The 23,327-nt window shown below is 35.8% G+C and overlaps 1 pseudogene; it reads right to left on the bottom strand.

Moving 5' to 3' along the window:
• The window catches only part of LOC149837979 (cell division cycle protein 48 homolog), a 67,573-nt pseudogene extending 50,751 nt beyond the window's left edge, over positions 1 to 16,822 (bottom strand).
• Between the last annotated feature and the right edge of the window lie 6,505 nt (positions 16,823 to 23,327).

The following is a 23,327-nucleotide window of genomic DNA, read 5'->3' as shown; positions in this document are numbered from 1 at the left end:
GATACAATGGAAGTTAACATGTGAGATATAGAAACAATATGGTACATACAGGAAAATTAACTGGAATGTTACAATGTGGACCATGATGATTGTATTGAATATACACAGAGAATATTTAAAGATATGCAATATACCATGAGTCAAAACCAAATTTTTCCATTGCTTTATCAGCAGATGTTTCAACAACATTAATTCTGAAACATGAAGAAGATATTGCAGGGATAAGCAATGAGTGTGTTTTATCAGCAAAAGATTGATATGATATACTTAATGCTCTTGCCAACAAAGGATTATGGGAGCTCTATCTCAAAACCTGTGTAGGCATTTCCCATGTTTTCCACAGTTGTAGTTCAATATTGTCCAGATGAGATGCTTGATGGCCCTTCTTCTCTACACTTTCCGAAATTGATATACATCTCGGAATTGCCAGGCGGCTACTCCAAGCGCAAACCCCTCTATTACCTCTTAGCCCGTTTGCACGTTTCTTTTATTGAAAAACTCTGCAACAACCTTTTTGTCCTTTAGATATTTCACCACACAGTTCATTACATCTGAAACTGAGAAACCATGCCCAAATTGGCCCTATCCACCATGTCCTTATGTGGATATTCCCCTAATTGTAGTATACCTGCCTGCCACCATCTTCATGACTGCTCAGTTTTTGAGAGAATTAAGCATGATGTATTGTTGAGAAAACTTCCTGTAATGAGCCAAATTACATTCGTGACAGGAGATGATATCCATTCAATGTATCCACAGCTTAGCCTTCTCAGATGTTTTAAACCGTCAACCAAGTCTGTTGTGGGCCATCTGATTCTTAGTGATGCAACAAACGATCCTCAGGAAAAGAATACATAGATCTTCAGTAGATGCTACCTTAGTTTTGCCCAATTTCTGGGCAAAATGAAAATGGGAGAAAGTCGTCTTTAGACCTGATTATGAGTTGGACTCAATCCCTGGTGGGATCGAAACAGGTTATGCAGGGGAAGATGATGCACAAATGTTGTATATGATATTGGAGACCATTAACGCGAGGAATTTAGATCCGTGGGTGATCAAAATAAGCATGGCACTTGACGATTAATGGCTGATCAAGATACACAAAAAAAAATGTATAACGTCTGTAAATCATCATTACAGAGACATACCTCTAAAAGATCGCATGGATATTTCTCTAGACCACCCGTTGTAAAAGGAATTATGACTTTAGGACAGATACATTGCTGGAGATAAACTAACAACTTTGAATCGCAGTTTTCATGCAATCAATCTCAGGAAACATGAATCATTAGAATGAATTGAGTCGTAAATTGCAAAGATGTGAGGAACATAACAAGGAACGGTGGCCGAATTATGAGGTACGCCAAACATAACACGGGTGTGAGAAACTACTAACGGAGTATTTATCTTGAAATAACATAAGCAAACATCCATCCTTATGTAAACTGAAGAATTTGAACCGAGTAAATTATGCAGCAATAAAATAAATGTAGGAATCAGGAGACTCCGTTGTTGTAGCACTTGATGGACCGATCCTGCTATATGCAGGTCGAGTCTACCACAGGTGCATTAAAAGAAAAGTATGTGGAAAAGAAACGAAACAAAGCAAAATAACAATGCGAAGGGGAGGCTTACTTTCTTTTTGCAGAGGATTTTGGAGGAAGAAGAGAAAGGATGCCTTTCCTTTCGTTTTTCAGAAGGCCTGCTTCTGGTGGGGCGAAGCTGGAGTTTCTTCGTTCGATCAGAGGGAAGAAGAAGTTGATTCTCCTTCTGGGGAAACCAGAGAGAAGTCTGGTGGCTTTACTGGACTTGCAGGGAAGAAATGTGTGCTTCCGAAGATCAGGAGATGATTGATGCCCCCCCCCCCTCTGAGAAGCGGTGGATGCCTTCTTTTAAAGGAGTAGTGGAAGGTTTGAGTGGAAAACTCGTTGGAGATGGAAGGTGGAGATGAAGGTATGCGGTTTCGTGATGGAGGGTGGATGGAGGATGAGCGTGGAGATCGCACATGGGGGGGGGGAACGGCCGGCCATGGAGACAGTTTTGGGAGGGGCGGCTGCGCCTCCTTCCCCCTCTTCTTCCTTACGAAGGGTAAAAGAAAAACCCTAAAAGTGTTTTCCAAAGACCCCCCCCCTTTTTCAACTTTCAAATTTTTACAAAAGAGGGCTTCAGAGGTCTTTAGCGAAAATTATTTTTCAAAAAGGTTTGAAATCATTTTTTTTTTTGTTTTTCTAAAAATCTTTCCAAATTTTTTGGTTTTTTATGTTATTTTTCTATTTTTTTTTTGTATTTTTAGAATAAAAATCCTAAAGTTTGTGAGAAAACAAAAGTTAAAACTAATAATTTTTTTTTGTGTGTTTTTGCAAAAATATTCACAAAAAGGAATTTTTCTGAGAATTTAAAAACTATTTTGAGAAAATTTCTTTAGACATGGGTTTTGACCCGGATTTTGAGGAAATACGGATTTAAAGTGCTAGATTTGAACCTGAAAATGATTTTGAATGGATCAATATGGTTTTTAATCCAGAAAGTCTGAAGAATTTGCTTTGATTTCTCAGAAAATGGAGTTAGGGGCAAAAGGGTCATTTTTACAAAACTTTGAAAATTTGGGGTGTTCACAGCCCCCTACCCTTTTGTTTTCCCTGGCAGGGGGTGGCTTCGCCCCTGTCCTCAATAGTTTTGACAATGGGCGAAGCCCCCTACCCCTTGTTTGTTTTCCCGGCAGAGGGAGGAACCCTCTGCCTCATGATTGATTCCTGACAAGGGGCTCAACCCCTGCCTCTCGATGCTTCCCTTTGAGGGGTGCCACCCCCTACCTCCTGTGGTTTCGCTCCTTGCAAGACCTTACTACTGGCAAGGGCAGTGCCCTTGCCTGTCTTGCTTTCAGTAGAGAGTTGTGTCGCCCTGTTTAGGCTCATTTTCGACAAGGGGCATCACTCCCTTGTCATCAAGTAATAAAATTTATTTTAACACAGTTTCGTCTGCAGATTCTACAACAGATCCCGCTTGTGCCCCGCGACCCGTGGGGAGTAAGTGACAAAAGCAATGCAAATCAGGTAAATACCCGTGGTGAGTAAGTGATGCATGTGTGTCACAGGTTATTTAATTTGTTGGATGCAACACTTTTCTGTTCACACACTCACTTAGTTGTGGATATTTAGGATTGCTTTGATGGAGTTCGGAGATCATGCTGAGCATGATTTTATCGTATAAAAATATAAGTGTTCTTATTTTTGGAGTTCAGATTTCATGTTAGTCATGGTAGTAGTTAGCAGGATATTAGAGTGTGTTTGTCGCAGGTACATGTTTGACATTATTTTGATATGAATGATTTGAATGTACTGTAATGTTTGATGTGATTGTATTCATGCTTGCATGAAGTTACTTTCAATTTGATTTTGCCTTCTATGTGAAATTGTATCATGAAAACATGTTTCAAATGAATGTATCATGTTATGAATGAGTTTGTACATGAAAATGAATGATAAGTTATCAATGCTTCAAACATGCTTTAAATGAGTGGTTTTGCACATAAAAATATTAAGTTATCAATGCATGTATCATAGTTCTTGTGATTGAATGACATTATATATATATATATATGTGTGTGTGTGTGTGTGTGTGTGTATGTGTGTGTGTGTGATATATATCAAATCATTACATCTACCATGAATGCATGATAAATTTGATATTTTCTTCATCATAGCATTCTTATGATTCTCTTTTAATTGGTTAGGATAATATCCGTAACACCATAGGACAAAATGGCTGCAAACCATGAATGGATGTATCGTAGGATAGTTGACAATGAGGTATCGCTTGAATATATGGATAGTGTTGACAGTTTTATTGAATTTGCAATGATAAGTGTCAGTATAGTGGATCCCACTGGTCAGATCAGGGGGGCCTGCACTTTGTGTAAGAACAATTGATTTGTAGAATCTCATGACGTTAGACATCACTTATACAAGAAGGGTTTTATGAGTGGTTATCAGAATTGGACGCTTCATGGTGAAGAATTTTGGAATAATTTTTATGCACGGGTGGATGTGATGCACGATAATCCATATGTAGATTTGATATTTGATGTCGTAGGACCAGAATTGGGTTCTACTATGAATCTTATTGATATACCAACTGGGGTAGAGGAAGAATAAGCAAACGATGCAGCTAGTAGATTTTATGATTTACTTAGAGATGCTGATGAGCCACTTTGGAATGGTTGCGAGAGTCACACTATCTTGTCCACAGTTCTTCAACTACTGAATCTAAAGTCCGAGTTTAATTTGAGTCAATCATGTTTTGGTCGTCTATGCTCTATTGTGAAGAGTATGTTGTCTAAAGATGAGAAATTGCCAAAAAAAAATTATCGTGTAAAGATTATGGTCAACGCTCTAGGTATTGGGTATCAAAAGATAGATACGTGTCCAAATCTCTGCATGTTGTATTTCAAAGATAAGAAAAATAGCAAATCATGTCTATCATGTGAGCATTCTCGGTTCAAGCCAAAGACAAGAGGCAATGGTAGCACGAAGTCAAAAGAAGTGTCATACAAGTCGCTTTGCTACTTTCCTCTCACCCTTAGATTGCAACAATTGTATATGTCTTTGAGGATAGCTAAACACATGAGATGACATTCAAACAAAGTTTGACATAATGAAGACAAGATCACGCATTCTGTTGACGCAGAAGCTTAGAAACACTTTGATCGTACTCATCAGACCTTCATAATGAAAGTGAGAAATGTTAGGCTCGGTTTATGTACAGATGAATTTAATCTATTTGGAGGTAGATCAACTACATACTCGTGATGGCCAGTATTTGTCACCCCATACAACCTTCCTTCAAGCTTGTGTATGAAGCGTCAAAAAATTTTCTTGCTTTATTGATCCTTGGTTCGACCTCTCTAGGCCAAAATCTTGATGTATATTTAAGGTCATTGATTGATGAACTAAAAATATTGTGGAATGGCGGTATTCTCACGTACGATGCCAACAAAAAATAAAACTTCAATATGAAGGTTGTTGTTCTATGGACAATCAGTGACTTCCCTGCATATGGTGTGTTATCTGGTTAAAGCACACATGGGAGGTTGGCATGTTTGTACTGCATGGAGGATATAAAATCATTTAGATTGAAGCATGAAAGGAAGTTATGCTGGTTTGATTGTCACCGTTGATTTCTACCCAATAACCGTTCGTTTTGACGATAAAGGAATGTGTTTCGAGCAGACACAACTGAAATGAAAGGTCCACCTACAAGGTTGTCTGGCATAGAGAGTTTAAGAAGATTGTGATACTTTCTATATGGACTGACAGATGCATGTAGCCTGACACCCTTCATTGGATTTGAGAATGATCATAATTGGACAAAAAAATTTATATTTTGGAAATTACCATATTGACCAACCTTATTGATACGACATAATTTGGATGAGATGCATGTAGAGAAAATTGTGTTTAATAATGTGTCCAATACGATAATGAATGTTAAAGAGAAAGCGAAGGATAATTCGAAGGCCCGTATGGATTTAAAAGTAATATGTAAAAGATCAGAATTGAAACTCAAAGAGTACAATGGCAAAGTACTGGAAACAAATGCAAGGTACGTGCTTGGACCAGAGCAAATAAAGCAGGTATGTCAATGGTTGAGACAATTGAGATTTCTAGATGGATACGTCTCTAACATTACTTGGGCTATGAAGATAGACGAGAGACAATTATATGGGTTGAAGAGCCGTGATTGTCATGTCATTATGCAATGGTTGATACCCTTAGCATTCCATGATATGTTAGACAAACCTATATGGAGGGTATTATCCGAGTTGAGTAGATTTTTTAGAACATTATTGGCATCGAAAGTCATAGTATCTGAGATAAAAAATCTCAAGAATTCTATCGACACTACTATTTGTCAGCTAGAGAAGATATTTCTGCAAGCATTTTTCGATGTTATAGAATATGTGATCATACATTTGCCATATGAACTAAGGGTTGGTGGTCTTGTGCAATATCTGTGGATGTACTCATTTGAAAGGTATATATTTTTTTATATTTTTCTCTTCAATGCTATTGAGAAATTTATTGTAATCCGAGATGTATATTGTTGATAGATGTTTGTTTGACCTCAAAAAAAAAGGTTCGAAATAAAGCAAGAGTAGAGGGCTCTATTTGTGAGGCATACACTTTAGAAGATATTTCAAATTTCTCATTTATGTATTTTGAACCTTACATTCCAACATGTTATACATGCCCACCTCGTAATGATGATGGAGAACAATTTACTGTACCTGACAAACTGTCGATATTTCAATCACTTGGGCATGCCTTTGGCAGTTGCCGATCAAGACTCTTGAAAGATCGAGAGTAAGATGCAATACAAATCTATATCCTTTTTAATTGCTCAGTGATCGACCTATACATCGAGTAAGTATACTTAATATGTAACACTAAATTCTATACTTGCCTACATGGTTCTGTAATATAAGTATTTGTTAAGTGTAGACGATTTGATCTGGAGTTGTGAAGAGAATTTTCATATCTCACCGATGCAAAAGTACAGAAAAAACGTGAAAATAAGTTTGTGTCATGGTTGAAAGAGTTAGTAAGGACGATGACATACATTCTTTCCATGTAAACAACAATAAGTTACTTAATTGGTCATGATCACTATCATTGTTTATACTTGTAGGCCCTCCATGGTGATGTTAAAGATCAAGGAATATGTGATTTACAAAATTGTTCGACCAAAGTTGTGCAATATTATAACGGGTATATCATAAATGGTTATTTATTTCATACAAAAGACTACAGTGTAAACAAGTCAACAATGAATAGTGGTGTGTGTATCAAGGGTAGCAGCTACGGTGAAAATGAACATGACTACTATGGTGTTATAGAAGAAATAATGGAGTTGACTTACTTAGACATAAATAATAGGGTAACTTTATTCAAGTGTCATTGGTTTGATCCCACAACAACAAGAGTTGATAAAGCCTCAGGCATTGTGGAGGTGAATCATAAATCAAGGTTTGGAACATATGAACCATTCATATTAGCCTCGTAAGCTCAACAAGTTTACTATACTTCATATCCAAGTACAAGAAAGTCAGATAGAAATGAATGGTGGGCAGTTTGCAAGGTGAAATCTAAATTATACCCCGAGTATGATCAGTTACATGAAGACAAGTTAACTGAAAAGAGTGATTACTATCAATCAGATGATATGTATGACTTTTCTTATGGTCACAATGTCGCACATGGTATACATGTCATATCTCCATTGTTCGATGGTACATGCATGGAAGAATGTGATCCAAATGATATACCAAGTAGATGGGCGTCCAATGAAGATGAAGAAGACGATGACGAATAGGAGGAGGAAAAAAATATGAAAGTCAAACAAGTGATGAGAAAGCATTCTCGAGCTAGTGAAATACATCTTGTAATACATACCTCTATTTGATGTGAATGATTTGAATGTATTGAAATGTATTGCAATGACTTAAATGATTTGAAGGTATTGCAATGTTTGAATGTATTGCATGAAGTTTTTTTTTATTTGAATATGTATCTTTGATAGGTATAGAGTTATGATTTGAATGTATTGCAATGATTTGAATGTATTGTAATATTTGAATGTCTTACATGAAGTTATTTTTTATTTGATTATGTATCCATGAAGATATAAAGTTGTGTAACTGATCCAATTATATTGCAAGTTAAGAATAAGTTATCCATGATTAGCAAGTGATGTCATATCTTATGTTTTAATGTATTACAATATTTGATATGAATAATTTGAATGTATTGAAATATATTACAATGATTTGAATGGTTTGAAGGTATTGCAACATTTGAATGTATTGTATGAAGTTATTTTTTATTTGATTATGTATTTTCGATAGGTATAGAGTTGTGATTTAAATGTATTGTAACGTGTTTAAATGATTTGAATATATTGCAATATTTGAATGTCTTGTATGAAGTTATTTTTGATTTGATTATGTATTCATGAATATATAGAGTTGTGTAACTGATTTAATTGTATTGCAAGTTAAGGATAAGTTATCCATGATTAGCAAGTGATGTCATATCTTAAGTTTTAATGTATTGCAATATTTGATATGAATGATTTGAATGCATTGAAATGTATTGCAATGATTTAAATGATTTGAAGGTATTACAATGTTTGAATGTATTGCATGATATTTTTTATTTGTTAAAATATGGTTCATGGTGGTCATAGTCGTCGAGAACCCAGTGGTAGTCAGTCTTAGCCTTCATCTTCATGGGCTGCTTCGATAGGTATATCATTTAACTAATTGCATACTGGATTAGTTTAAATGCGCATTGTGTGAATTTCTAACTCATTTTTTTATAGATGATGTTTCGTCTGCACATGACCCACCTACACCAGTTGTTCATACAAGTCACGAGACAACGCTGGATGCATAGTTTTTTCAGTCTGACACCCGATGACTCGTTTAAATAGTGTATATCGATAATCGACCGTAAGTATTTTATTTTCACTTATCTTATACTTATCCTATAAATATTGTATATTGATAGTTAATGTGTATCAATTCATGTATAGCAAAAGGTTCAAGCCACAAGAAGTAATACGAGAGATTAGGCAGTCACTAGTTCAACATCTTTTAGGACCGGTCGCTCAATGAAAAGAGTACTTGAAGGAGGTGTTGGATAGATTGTGGTTCTCATTCATAGTATACAATCGTTTCTCATAGTTAATGTGTTTTATATTTAATTTTTTGTTATAGTCATGCCTACTAACTTTCTGAAAATATTTGTAGGCTTCGAATCACTTTGTGACTACGATGGAGGAGCAAGATGCAAGGAAGGTATGACAAAAGGTAGGTCAGTTGATTTGCAGACATGCTACATAATATGAAGACTGTAGCAAGAAAAGCATCTGGCGGGATAGATGATCTATTGCAGTTGAAGGGTCATAGACATTCTATTATCAGTTCAGATTTTTGGGATGCAATGTGCAATAAGTGGGTGGGGCATGAATTTTGAAACCGCTCAGCGAAGGTTGCACAAAACCGAGCGACAATGTTTGATGCTCATCTACACACAGGTGGATCTAGGACTTTTGGGAGTCACATGAAGAAAATGGTAACTCATCAATATATATTGTCAAATTTATAAGTATTATTGCATACCTGTTAAATAAATTTTTTTGTCATTTAACTTTGCAGGAAGCAGAAAAAGGAGGCATTATGCCATACAAGGATGTGTTTGTTGAAATACATAAACGTAAGACCACAGAAGAGTTCGTATCAGAGAAGGCGAGAATGACAATGGTATGTATTTATTGTATTAATAAACATTGTAATATACAAGTTATCATAAACATTGTAATTCTTAATTATTAATCTACATTATAATCATCACTTTATAGGAGTCATACGAGCAACAGATGGTAGAGTGATATGGTGATGACTCCATTCAGGATTTGCTTTTTTATCCTGCAACATGGGTGACTGCAATAGGTGAACCCAAAAAGGGTTGTCTGTTCAGGTTTGAGAGCAATATGAACACCTCACTAGTCGTTGCCTCCTCTAGTCATGGCTCTTAGAGTTCTCCCGCCAGCATCAGTTCCAAGATTTCGACTAACTCGCCTAATTCTTGGAATGGTGTCCGCCAGCTTGTTAAGGACACAATGCATGACTATTTACATGAAGCAATTTTTGACGTTGTCAGTAATGAGTTGTGCAGCTTTTTTTGGGACAGGAAAACTTTGTCTGTAGGTGTCTGTTAGGTATGAAAGTTTCATGTCATTTGTTTCATGTCATTAGATTTCAAGCTAGTATATGCATGATTTCATCACATATGAGCATGATTTCATCACTATGAAAGTTTTTTACTGCCTTATAACACATATATGCACAATTTCATCACTATTAAAGTTTTTTACTACATTAGAACACATATAAGCATGATTCCATCACTATGAAAGTTTGTTCACTACCTTAGAACACATATATGCATGATTGAATTACTATTTTTTTTGACAACCTTAGAACACATATTTGCATGATTGAATCATTATAAAAAATTTTATGTCAGCCTTAGAACACATCTGAATCCTGTTAATATCCTTCACTTTATTGTTAGCTAGACTATGTGTAATTCACTCATGTTACTTTGATTGCCTTAGCTTAGGTGCATTGCATATACTTTATTTCATTATATTTTGTTTATCAGTACTAACAATTCTTTTCTCTTGTAGGATGCTGGAGATAATCAGTGTAGAGGAGCTGAAGGGTTAAAACAAGACAATGAAGAAGATGACACACAGAATCTTGGCGATGATTAAATTCATGTGTTGAATTTATTGTACATTCTTGTTGTTTCAAAAGAAACTCTTTGTAAATGTTCACTTGTAAATAATTAGAACTTGGCGAGGATTATAGTGGATCAATTAATTGTTTTAGTTGCTTTGTATATGTATTTTTTATGTGTACTTTATTTTTATACACAAGATATATAAATTGTATCACAAGAAATTTTTTCTCGATATTTATATTTTAAATAATTTTTTTCCAATTTTTTTATTTTTTGCGACGGATTAACAATGAATTTTACTAATTAGTATCAACCTTCAATTTAGTGATGGATCAAGGGGCGGATATTTAATCGTCACAAAACTGAATCGGTTGATGTTGTACGACGGATTTTAATCCATCGCAATTTTGCCGCTACAATAGCGACAGAATTAGTGACAGATTCATATCTGTCGCAAACCCAAATCTCTGCAGATTAACGATGGCCTTGCGATGAATCATAGCATTTGCTAATTCATCGCAATTTAGCGACGGAAGTAGCAACAAATATGTTCTGTCGCTAATTAGCGACTAGAAATTTACGATGAAAGTTAGCCATCGCTAAGCTCTACAGCAACAAATTGGCGATGAATTAGCGACAGATTGCGGCCATCGCTAATTCATAGATTTCTTGTAGTGTATTCCTTTCAAGACTAACTCGAACCGATCAGACTGGGTCGCTCCTAAACTTCCTCCGTATGTTCGATCATGCCCCCTTCAAAATCCAGCTTGGTATGGTCGAACCTGGACCAAGTTATTCAAGTCAAACCAAGACTAAGTTGGTATGCATGCATTTCACCAGACTAAGACAAAGAGGAAAATCTGAGTCAGTCTGTGCGTATATCACGAAATCGAGACAGAAAAAAAATTCTCTATGCCCCCCCTCATGCCAGATTTGACTCAGTCTGGTATTACCAGACTAAGTCAGCCTGCGTGTAAAACACCTGACCGAGACAGAGAGGAGATTTTCTCTCTATCCCTATCATACCTGATCTGACTCAATCTGGTATTACCCAAACCAAGTCAGTCTACATTTTTTTTATTAAATCCAATCGGGCTCGGTTTGGGTTCACCCAGACCAATTCGGCTGGGTAAAAATTTGGTTGAATCAAGGCAGAGAGCCCTAGCTCTCAATCTTGATCTTCACCAGACCGGACTTGTTTTGGGCTCACCCAGACCGGTCGGTCTGATGGTGGGTTGTTTTTCAATTGTCGGTGCCAACAACGATTATGGTTGTCGGCCTTAATGGATCCATCACCAGTGTCGACAACCCCCATGGTTGTCGGTGCCATGAACTTAATCTAAAAGAAATATAAAAAAACATGGGAAAGAAGACTTACTTGTTGGAACACTTTGTCAAACTTCTTAGAACAAGGCTAGAGAAGTGAGGGGCTTGTAGGCCTCTTGTATAAAGGCCCACATGTTACTCCTCCATCTCCCCCACTACCGGGATCATGGGTGAGAGGGTGGGATTAGCCATTAATTTACTAATTAATATTTTTATTATATTTTAATTATTTTATTAATTAACTTAATTTATTAGTTTGGATTTCAATTTATTAATTAACTTAAACCATAAAATCCCTCTCCCTTGCGCACAGATTGTATAACACCCCAAAATCCTGAACTTGTAAACTTTTAGAAAAATTTTAAAACTTTGCAATCAATCCTTTTTCAGAGTTTAAAATGGTAGTTCAGCAGAAAACAATGTTTGAAAGAACAAGTCAGCAGACCTTGGGTGCATTACAGGCAAACCTTCCTTTACACAATGGATTTGTATCTCAATACAATCATTGAAACCACATAGATTCAAAACAAGATTTTTAATAATTAAAGTTTACACAAAATGAGGTATTTCAAAAAAAATCCTTACATAAAATTACAAAACATGCTCAGGAGCAAAACAACAGAGAGTGTGTGGGTTCTTGATGTCATTGCCTACCGCATCAACCTAATCATCACATGTATCCCATAAAATGGGTCAGATTTATGAAAGCCTACTAGGTGCATAGATATCAAAAGTCGGAACAAGGCTAACATATGTGTTATCTCAAAATGTGTAGTTTCAGAATAAGTAAAAATGAGCATGGTAAACTTTTTTCGATAATTAATGACATGTAGTTACACATAGGATTAAACGCAGAAACAACTGAGACTATTCGGGGGTTTATTATTCTATGTATTTTGATACCTCGAACAACTAGCTGAGTTTGCTCCCAAAGGAACGACCAAATGACTAAAAGAGAATTCTCCAGAAGCCACTTATTACCGAATGATGCATTTGAACTTTTACAAAAGTCATTGGGATCTACTACCTAAGATAATATTTGATAGCCCTCCCTTAACTCCGATGACAGGGGGCATCAAGTCATTGCTACTTGAGAAGCATAGTTATTAACAACTTGTCCATCAAAGTTTTTGTATCATCATATCCTCTCCCTTGACAGAACTAAAGAATAAATGAGTATATTAGGTCTTATTTTAACAACCCATTCAATATACTCAAGTCTTTTAAACCAAATCAAACATCTTTTCTGTCAAGGCGATTATCTCCATTTATGTGATTTTCTTTTAATCATTATGCATTATCGCACTACGAGGTTACCATAAAACTTCAGTCCAATCATTGTCGTACTAACATGTCATGCATGTCTAATAGTACCACTATGATGAAAAAGATATTAGTTTCTCAGAAATAAACCCAGACACAACATTGAAAATTAAAATATCTCGTGCCTTAGGTGGGAAAATATCTTAGTCATTCTGCATATAGAAAAGAAGGACTTGACATACGTACCACTGAAAGCTACGTAGTCGAAGCCTCTTTATTATGTCGGTTCGAAGAGAAAACTCAATTGTGAATATGAAAACGCAAAATATTTGTTTTGCTTTTCGCGACATCGTAGAATGCAAGCTTCAAATCTCTCATGTGAAATCTATCAAAAATCGAGTTCCGTTGATGATACACAAATTTGTCTTTAAATACATACTAGCATAATTTAAAGCATGCAAGAGTATGCAAAAACTACATACTTTATAAAATTATATATGTATATAAAATACATATATATTAAAGCATAAGCATTTGCACATTACAACGCGACAGCAAGGTAAATAGCATAAAGCAAGGCTTGATGTGTAAAACTACACATCAAGCAAAATAAATTGCGTAAGCGAGGCCTGGTGTACGAAATCGTACATCAAGCTAAGTAAATTGCATAAAGCAGGATCCTATGCGTGTTACAACACGATGACAAAGTAAATGACATAAAGCAGGGACCAATGTGTGAAACCACACATCGAGCTAATTACAGAAAGTTGGAGCCTGTGCACATTACAGCACGGCGGCAAAGTAAATGACTGTAATTTAAAATTGTGTCCTTGAGTTTAAAGCATATATATATATATATATATATATATATATATATATATATATATATATATATATATATATATATTAGAAGTATTCTGACATTGTTCTTGCATGCAACTTTCTCCTACCAAAGAGATGGTTTGAATCTCTGATGATTATGACTATAGGTTCTTAAAGGCTCATGCCTTGATAAGCGTGTCCCATCTATTGTGCCGATATAGAGCGCTAAAATAGAATTTTATCATGTTGTATGAAGAATTATGTTAAAACCTTATTTTAGCGAATGAGGCGACAATTGTGTTGCAAGGGTCAAACATAAACCTAATTCGAGCCGACCAGACCGAACTAGGCTTGGTACAAGAAATTGAGTCAGCTTCACTAACAAGCTGAGGTGAGGGGAATGAGGCATAAAAAGTCAATTTAGTAGTGAACTGAGTTGACCAGGTTTGATCGAGCTGAACTCGATTTGACCCAGTCGGACTCGGTTCCAAAAGGATGGATTAAGTTGAGTTTGGCAAGGCCAAGTAAGAGGCAACCCATGCTGCCCCTTGACCGATCCAGGCTCAGGCTAAAGGGGGTAAAGCATGATCGAGCCAGGCTCAGTTTACTAACTGAGTCGGCTCAGTCTGAAAGTGTGGACCGAGCTCAGATTCCCATCGAGCTCAGCTCGGCAGGATAAGCAAACAAAGAGAGGGGGTGGGCTTGTCACAACCCTGTGACAGGACCGAGCAAGGTGAGAGGGCTGACAGCTTGGCTTGTATGGTAGGAGTAGTTAGCGCACGTTACCTTGTGTTGGGACGTTGTAGGTTCAAAACCCAATGGTATAGTTTTTAACTGGTAGGGATCTGCCTAACCCAGCTTGCTTTTCAAAAAAAGGAGGAGGTGTCCGCAGGGGGCGAGAGAGTGGCGTCAGGCACTCCCTCAGGCCGCCCAAATGAAAGGGCAGCAACAGCCTCAGGCTGCTGCCGATTTTGTCTGAAAAAAACACCAAAGAGGGTGCTAGGAAAGCAGAGGAAGAAAAGAAAAAAAAGGAGTGAGGTGGTTGGCGGCCAACTGAAAGCATAGGGAGGTAGAAGGAGAGAGGAGCGAGACAGGAGGGTGATGTCCTTCTGTCAATCACAAAGAGAGAGGGAGAGTGAGGTCAAGAGAGAGAACGAGAGAGAATTATAAGGGAGGGAGGCTTCGACGAGGTGGTCCCAGCGAGAGAGAGAGAGAGAGAGAGAGAGAGAGAGAGAGAGACGGGGGGAGTCGGGGTTCCGATGAGGGAGAGAGAGACGGGAGGGAGTTTGATCTTAAAATCGGAATTTAAAGAGGTCATTTGTATCTTCGTTACCATTGTATTCTCTTTTCCCTTTAATAAAGTAATTTTTTTTTCAGAAAAAAAAAATGTTGAGGAAGTTTTATAGGTGGAGAATGGGAGATTGTTGAGTCTATATAGACATAGGAAAGTTGGTGCTGACAATGTCAACATGCACAGGTTATATTCTTTACTTGGATCTATTAGATGAATCAGTTAGCGTTGTTAAGAAAGCAACGAACAAGGAAAAAAAGAAAGATGCCAAACAATGAAACAAGAGGTATGTGGTTCGGCCAATTGGCCTACGTCCACAGGGCAAAACAAAGGTCTTCTTTCTGCTATATCTTTTACAGAACCCATGTAACAAGTATAAATACTTGTGCTTAGAAAAAATGAATGGAGAAGTGGAAACGATTCAACAAAAAGTAACTGCAGAAAGGGGATAATAAATAAAAGAAAAAAATGGTTCATGGATGAGGGAAACAGTGTATATGAAACGGTTGATGGATGGATATGTGCGGTTTTCTAATACTCCCTCTCAAGTTGGGCGGCAGATATCTATTTGCCCCAACTTGCTAACGTTCAACCAATGTTTTTCCCGAGCAAGAGCTTTAGTAAAGATGTCAGCAACTTGGTCTTCACTTCTAACATGAGGAGTCTAGATTTCCTTCTTTTGAATCTTTTCACGAATGAAGTGGCAATCAACTTCTATATGTTTTGTTCTTTCATGAAAAACTGGATTGGCGCCTATATATATGGCTGCTTGATTATCACATCGCAGCTCCATGGGCGGGTTGACTTCAAATCCCATATCCATTAACAATGCTTTTACCCAAATAAGTTCACAGGTACATAATGCCATTGCTTTATATTCGACCTCCGCATTGGATCGTGCAACAACGTGCTGTTTTTTACTTTTCCATATGACAAGGTTGCCGCCGACCATGATACAAAAACTTGAAGTGGATCTTCGATCATTCGGATCTCCTGACCAGTCTGCATCAGCGTTTCCAACCACGACGAGTGATTGATTCCTTTTTAACATAATACCCTTTCCAGGAGTCCCCTTGACGTACTTTAAGATTCTATGAGCAGCTTCAAGGTGAACAGTGTAAGGCTGGTGCATGAATTGGCTAATGGTACCGACGGCAAAAGTAATATCAAGTCTGGTCACAGTCAGATAGATGAGGCGCCCAATCAGTCTTTGAAAACTCGTCTTATCCTTAAGAGGTTGCCCTTCTTCTTTTCGAATCTTGTGGTTTTGATCCATAGGAGTGTCGGCAGGCTTAGAATCAAGCATATTGGTTTCTTTGAGGAGGTCAAGAGCGTACTTTCTCTGACAAATAAATATCCCTTCCTTAGAGTGTGCAACTTCAATTCCTAAGAAGTAACGAAGCTTACCTAAGTCCTTTATCTCGAACCTTCGATGAAGAAACTCTTTAACTTGTCTAATGAACAATTCATCATCTCCTGTGAGAATAATATCATCAACATAAGCCAGCAAAATGGTAGTACCGGTATCCTTATGAGCAATAAAGATTGAGTAATCGGCAATGCTTTTTTTAAAACCAATTTCTCTGAGAGTTTGGCTAAGCTTGGAGAACCAAGCACGCGAGGATTGTTTGAGACCATAAATGGCTTTTTTTAATTTACAGACCATACCTTCTTCCCGTCTATAGCCAGGAGGCAACTCCATGAAAACTTCTTCTTCTAACTCACCATATAAGAAGGCGTTTTTGACATCAAGTTGATGAATTTGCCATTTTTTGTTGGCAGCAACAGAAAGAAGAATTCGTATAGAATTCATCTTGGCAACTAGGGCAAAAGTTTCGTTATAATCGATTCCCTCAGTTTGGGTATAACCCTTAGCAACGAGTCTGGTTTATATCTCTCAACTGTCCCATCACTATGGTGTTTAATTTTATAGACCCAACGACATCCAACAGGTTTTTTTCCTTTTGGCAATGGCACAACTTCCCAAGTCTTATTCTTTTTAAGGGCTTCAAGCTCCTCTATCATGGCTTTTCTCCAACGGATGTCGGTTTTGGCTTCTTGGTAGGAGTTGGGTTCACGAAGGGAATATATTTTGGCAAGAGTGGCGACATAGCTTGGTGAAAAATGATCAAGGTGTTACGACAATAAAGTCGTACATGATACTTCAAGTACAAGGTTTTGATGATGAGCAAATGAAATCAACTGCATTTCAGCTAAGGCAATGAAGACATTGAAGAATTCGATAAAGAATCTTTGAAGACTAGTGTGCAAATGTTTAATTCATTAAAAGTCTTAGATTCTTGTAAGAGCCTTACTTAGAGTGTATATTTAGATTGCATTTCACCTAAAAAAAGTCTTTAGAAAAACTTTTCTAAAAGAACCCCTCATGAAATGCTTTTTAGAAAACTCTTTTTTTAAATTTTTGTGTTTATTAGTCAACCAATAGACTCACCAGTCGACTAATCCTTTCGCGCCATATTTTTTAAAAAGTCGTTTTTGTCAAATTAGTCGACTGAAGGTTTTATCAGTCGACTGGACAAAATGTCTGTTTTCTGAAAAAATAGCAACAGTCGACTAATGGTTTTATCAGTCGACTGGACAGAACATGTGTTTTCTGAAAATTTAGCAGCAGTCGACTAATGCTTTTATCAGTCGACCGGACAGAATGTATGTTTTTCAAAAGATTTTAGCAGCAGACGACTAAAAGGTTTTTCAGTCTACTGATGATATTATCAGTCGACTAATTTTATCTCTAGTCGACTAAGTTTCAAAAGTTCAGATTTTCAAACGGCTCGATAAACAGATCAGTCGACCGACGATAACTGTCAGTCTACTAATAACTAACAATTAGTCGACTAACTATTGTTCCAGTCAACTAATTTTGTCGTTTTTCCTGAAACTTCAAAAAGGCGTGTCTTTTCGTTTTTCAAACGTTTTGATCATTCAAAATGAATTGTTTTGACACCCTTTCATACCCTTAACGTATGGAAACTTTCAACTATAAATATGAGTGTTTTCTACACTCAAAAACATCAAATCCAATTGAATTACTTCTTGTTTTTCACTTTTATTCATTCAAAGTATTTGTTTTCTCACTCACGTGATATTTTCACTTTAGTGTTTCACTCAAATTCCTTTGAGATATAGTGAATTTGTGAGTAGAGTATTTCAACAACCTCAAAAGCCAATTGCATCTCATTTGCATTCAAAAGAAAGGCTCATAGGTTGTTTTGTAAGTTGTTACTTATTTTCTGTAAAAGGAAGGACTCCTTGGTTTAAAGGAGTTGTTTGCTTTCAGTAGGTGTGTTACTGGAAGTGGGACCAAATTTGGTCTGTATGATCTTGTAGTTACACAAGGTTGATAGTGGAAATCTCAAGCGGGTTTTGCTTGGGGACTGGATGTATGTCGGGAAAGACCGAATCAGGATAAATTATATGTTGTTTGTGTGATTTCTTTTCAAATTGCAAAATTCGTTAATATTTCGCAGACAATTTTTAAAAGCACTATTCATCCCCCTTCTAGTGCTTGTTGCCTCGATCCTACTGCACTTTCATTTGGTATCAGAGCAGGTTAGCTATTATTTTGATTTGATCATCATCTAGCATGGCAACTACAACATCTCAGCACAAAGAAGGAAGCTCCTTTGTTCGTCCTCCTCTCTTCGATGGAACAAACTATGGATACTGAAAAGTGAGAATGACAATATTCTTCCAATCCATGGATCTCGATATTTGGAGAGTTGTTTCAGAAAAATACTAAACTCCATCAACTGATTTCAGCCAATGGACCGATGAAGAAAAGAAAATTGCTTCACTGAATGCCAAGGCGATGAATGCATTATATTGTGCCGTTGACAAGGTAGAGTTCAATCACATCTCTCAATGCTCTACAACAAATGAAATCTGGCATACTCTTCTCGTGACTCATGAAGGTACGTCAAAGGTATAGGAATCCAAAATTGCTTCTTTGGTTCATAAATTTGAATTGTTTAAAATGAAGCAAAATGAATCTATATCGGACATGGTAGCAAGAATGACCGATATAACTAACACTCTGAAATCCCTTGAAAAAGAATATTCACAAGTGGATTTAGTCAGAAAGATCCTAAGGTGTTTAACTCTTAAATGGGAGAGAAAAACCACTGTTATTGAAGAGGCAAATGATTTAAACACTCTCACTCTTGAAGATTTGGTTGGTAACCTAATGGCATATGAAGTCCAACTTCAAGACAGACAAGAAGAAGAACCCAAGAAGAAATCTTTTGCTTTTAAGGCTACTTCTGACTCAAAAAATTCAGAAGAAGATGAAGATGAAGATGAAGATATTGCCCTCATTACAAAGTAATTCAGAAGATTCATCAAAAAAGGAAGATTTCAAAGAAAGGTAAAGAAAGCGGATTCTTCCAATCCAAATGAAGTCAAGTGTTTTAATTGCAAAAAGGCTAGACATATCAAGAAAGATTGTCCTCTTCTCAAAATCAAGCCCAAGGACCCATTCAAGAAGAAAAAGGCATTTCAAGCATGTTGGGATGATAGTGGCTCCTCTTCCGATGAAGAATCAAATGAAGAAGTCGCCAACATGTGCTTTGTAGCACAAGAAGATTTGGTAAGTCAATTTGACTATGATGAGTTATTAGAAGCATTTAATGATTTATATGCTAAATTTAAGAGTCTAGGTTCTAAAAATAAAGAGTTAAAAACTGAAAATTCAACTCTTGACTCTCAAAACAAAGCATTACTTCAAGAGATAGAAGATCTCAAGAAGGAAAACTCTTGCCAAGCATTTGAGATAAAAAAAATTGGAACAAGAACCAATCTCTTACAAAAAGAAATAATTAGTCTAAAAGAAAAATCAAATGATCTTTTTTCTGTAGTGACCAAATTCACAAATGGTCAAGAGAATCTAGAAAGACTTCTTGGTTCTCAAAGATGTTCGATTAATAAAATCGGATTGGGATATAGTTTCTTTGATACTCAAAATAGACCAAACTATGTTGTGAAAAATCAAAGACAATATTCTCAACCATTTGTTCAAAGAACTAAATTTTCTAGTAGAAATGCATCTAATCATGAAACTTATAATACTTATAAGCCTAGACATGATTATTCTAGAAATGCTAAATCTTTTTATAGAAAGAATATTTATTATCAAAGGAAACCAAAATCTAAATGGATATGGGTTCCTAAGACTAACTCTCATGGACTCGAAAATAGAAAGGGGTCAAATGCTTTGTCTTTTAATTTTGTTGTAGGTACACAAAATAAGAAGCAAATGGATATTGGACAGCGGTTGTTCCAAACATATGACTAGAAGGCCAGAGTTATTTTCCACCCTCCAAAATAAGGATGGAGGAACCGTCACCTTTGGTGACAATAATAAGGGAAAAGTAATAGGTATTGGTAATATTGGTAATCCAAAATTTCCCTTGATAGAAAATGTTCTTTTAGTAGATGGTTTAATGCATAATTTATTATCTATTAGTCAATTATGTGATAAAGGTTTTCATGTTTCTTTTGAAAATGATTTATGCTTAATTTCTGATTTTCAATCTAAAAAGATCATTTTTAAAGGTAAAAGAAGGAACAATGTGTATGAACTATATCTAGATGAGTTACCCACTTTTAATGAAAAATGTCTTTTTTGTTTCAAATGAAATTCAATGGTTAAGGCACAAGAGACTTGGACATATTAACTTTAAAATTATTTCCAAGTTATCCAAGAATGATCTTGTAAGAGGCCTACCTAGAATACCATATAAGAAAGATCACTTATGTGATGCTTGCCAAAAGGGTAAACAAATCAAGAGTTCTTTTAAAGCAAAAGATATAGTTTCAACAAAACGTCCTCTTGAACTTTTACATTTAGATCTATTTGGACCATCTAGAATTCAAAGTTTGAATGGTAGCAAGTATGCTTTTGTTATAGTAGATGATTATTCTCGATTTACATGGGTGATTTTTCTAAAAAGCAAAAATGATGCTTTTTCTGAATTTTCCAAACTTTGTAGAAGAATTACAAATGAAAAATCTACATCTATAATTAAAATTCGTAGTGATCATGGTGGTGGATTTGAAAATGAATCTTTTCTAAAGTATTGTGATTTACATGGTATATCTCACAACTTTGCTTTTCCTAGAGCGGCTCCACAAAATGGAGTTGTTGAAAGAAAGAATAGAACTTTGCAATAATGTGCTAGAACCATGCTTCAAGATAAAAATTTACCAAAATACTTTTGGGCTGAAGCAATAAATACAGCATGTTATGTTTTAAACCGTGTTCGTATTCGACAAATCTTACATGAAACATGTTTTGAATTGTATTATGATCGTATACCAAAGATCTCATATTTCAAAATTTTTGGTAGTAAATGTTTCTCGTTAAATACCAAAGATAATCTTGATAAGTTTGATTCAAAATCAAATGAATCAATATTTCTTGGATATTCTTCTATAAGTAAAGCTTATCGTATTTTCAATAAAAGAACAACTTGCATCGAAGAATCTTTACATGTTGTATTTGATGAGAATTGTGAGCAGGTTATACCTCTAAGCGAAGGAGAAGAAGTAATACTTCAAGAAGAACCCTTGATAGAGAATACTTCTCAAGAAAATGTTCCTCTTCAACCTGTTTGGAAAGAAGTTCTTAATCATCCATATGAACAAGTTATTGGAGAAATAAAAAGTGGTGTTCAAACTAGAAGGCAATTAGAAAAATATATTGTGAATATTGCGTTCATATCTAAAATAGAACCAAAGAATATCAATGAGGCTTGTGATGATGAATTTTGGCTTTTGGCCATGTCTGAAGAACTTAACCAATTTACTAGGAATGATGTTTGGGATCTAGTTGATAGACCAAAGGATCATCCGGTAATTGGAACAAGATGGGTCTTCCGAAATAAGCTGGACGAAAATGGTGAAGTCATTCGTAACAAAGCAAGGCTAGTAGCACAAGGCTATAATCAAGAAGAAGGCATAGATTTTGATGAAACCTATGCACCAGTGGCTCGATTGGAGTCAATTCGAATGATGCTTGTTTTTGCTAGTTACATGAACTTCAAGTTATATCAAATTGATGTTAAGAGTGCATTCTTAAATGGACACATCAATGAAGAAGTTTATGTAGAGCAACCTCCAGGCTTTAAAAATGAGAAATATCCAGAAAAAGTCTACAAATTAAAAAGAGCTTTGTACAGACTTAAACAAGCACCAAGAGCGTGGTATGAAAGACTACAAAATTTTCTAGAACAATATGGTTTTCCATTGGTCGGGTAGACTCCACTTTATTTATTAAAAATCTTAATTCAGATATTCTTATTGTGCAAATTTATGTTGATGACATAATATTTGATTCTACTAATGATTTTCTTTGTAAAGAATTTGCTAAAGCTATGCAGGAAGAGTTTGAAATAAGCTTGATGGGCAAATTAAACTACTTCCTTGGACTTCAAATAAAGCAAACTGAAGAAGGAATCTTCATCAATCAGGCTAAGTATACAAAATAACTTCTCAAGAGATTTGGGATGGACTCATCGAAATCAAGAAGGAATCCTATGATTACAACTACTTCTCTTGATAAAGATGAAAATGGTAAAAGTGTAGATACTAAGTTCTACAAAGGTATGATCGGATCTCTATTATACTTAACTGTTAGTCGACCTGATATTATGTTTAGTGTGTGTATGTGCGCAAGATTTCAAGTTAATCCAAAGGAATCTCATTTAACTGCAGTAAAACAAATTCTTCATTATTTGAAAGATACTTCAGATTTCGGTTTGTTTTACCCAAAATCATCTTCATTTGATTTAGTTTCATATAGTGATGCAGATTTTGCAGGAAGTAAATATGATTGCAAGAGTACTAGTGAAACTTGTCATTTCTTAGAAAATTCTTTAGTCTCTTGGTTTAGTAAAAAACAAAATTCAGTGTCACTCTCAATAACTGAAGCAGAATATATAGCAGCTAGTTTAGCGTGTTCACAAGTACTATGGATGAAACAGACCTTAAAAGATTTTGGTTTGAATTACTCCACAACAACTATTTATTGTGATAACACTAGTGCTATAAATCTTTCTAAAAATTATGTTCAGCACTCAAGAACTAAGCATATTGAAGTTAGACATCATTTCTTAAGAGATCATGTGTTAAAATGAGATATTTCGTTAAATTTTATTTCCACTAAAGAACAACATGTCAATATCTTCACTAAACTTCTTAAAAATGAAGATTTTATGAGAATTAGGAGAGAACTAGGCATTTGCTCATTTTTGGATTTATAAAAATGTTGATTTTTGAACAAAATCTCAAAATAGCACTAT

The sequence above is a fragment of the Nuphar pumila genome, chromosome 5 (assembly GCF_984573655.1).
Source record: "Nuphar pumila chromosome 5, dmNupPumi1.hap1.1, whole genome shotgun sequence".
In the NCBI taxonomy this organism is placed as follows: Eukaryota; Viridiplantae; Streptophyta; class Magnoliopsida; order Nymphaeales; family Nymphaeaceae; genus Nuphar; species Nuphar pumila.
The sequence above is the reverse complement of the archived record's forward strand: the minus strand, read 5'-3'. Positions and strand labels throughout refer to the sequence as shown.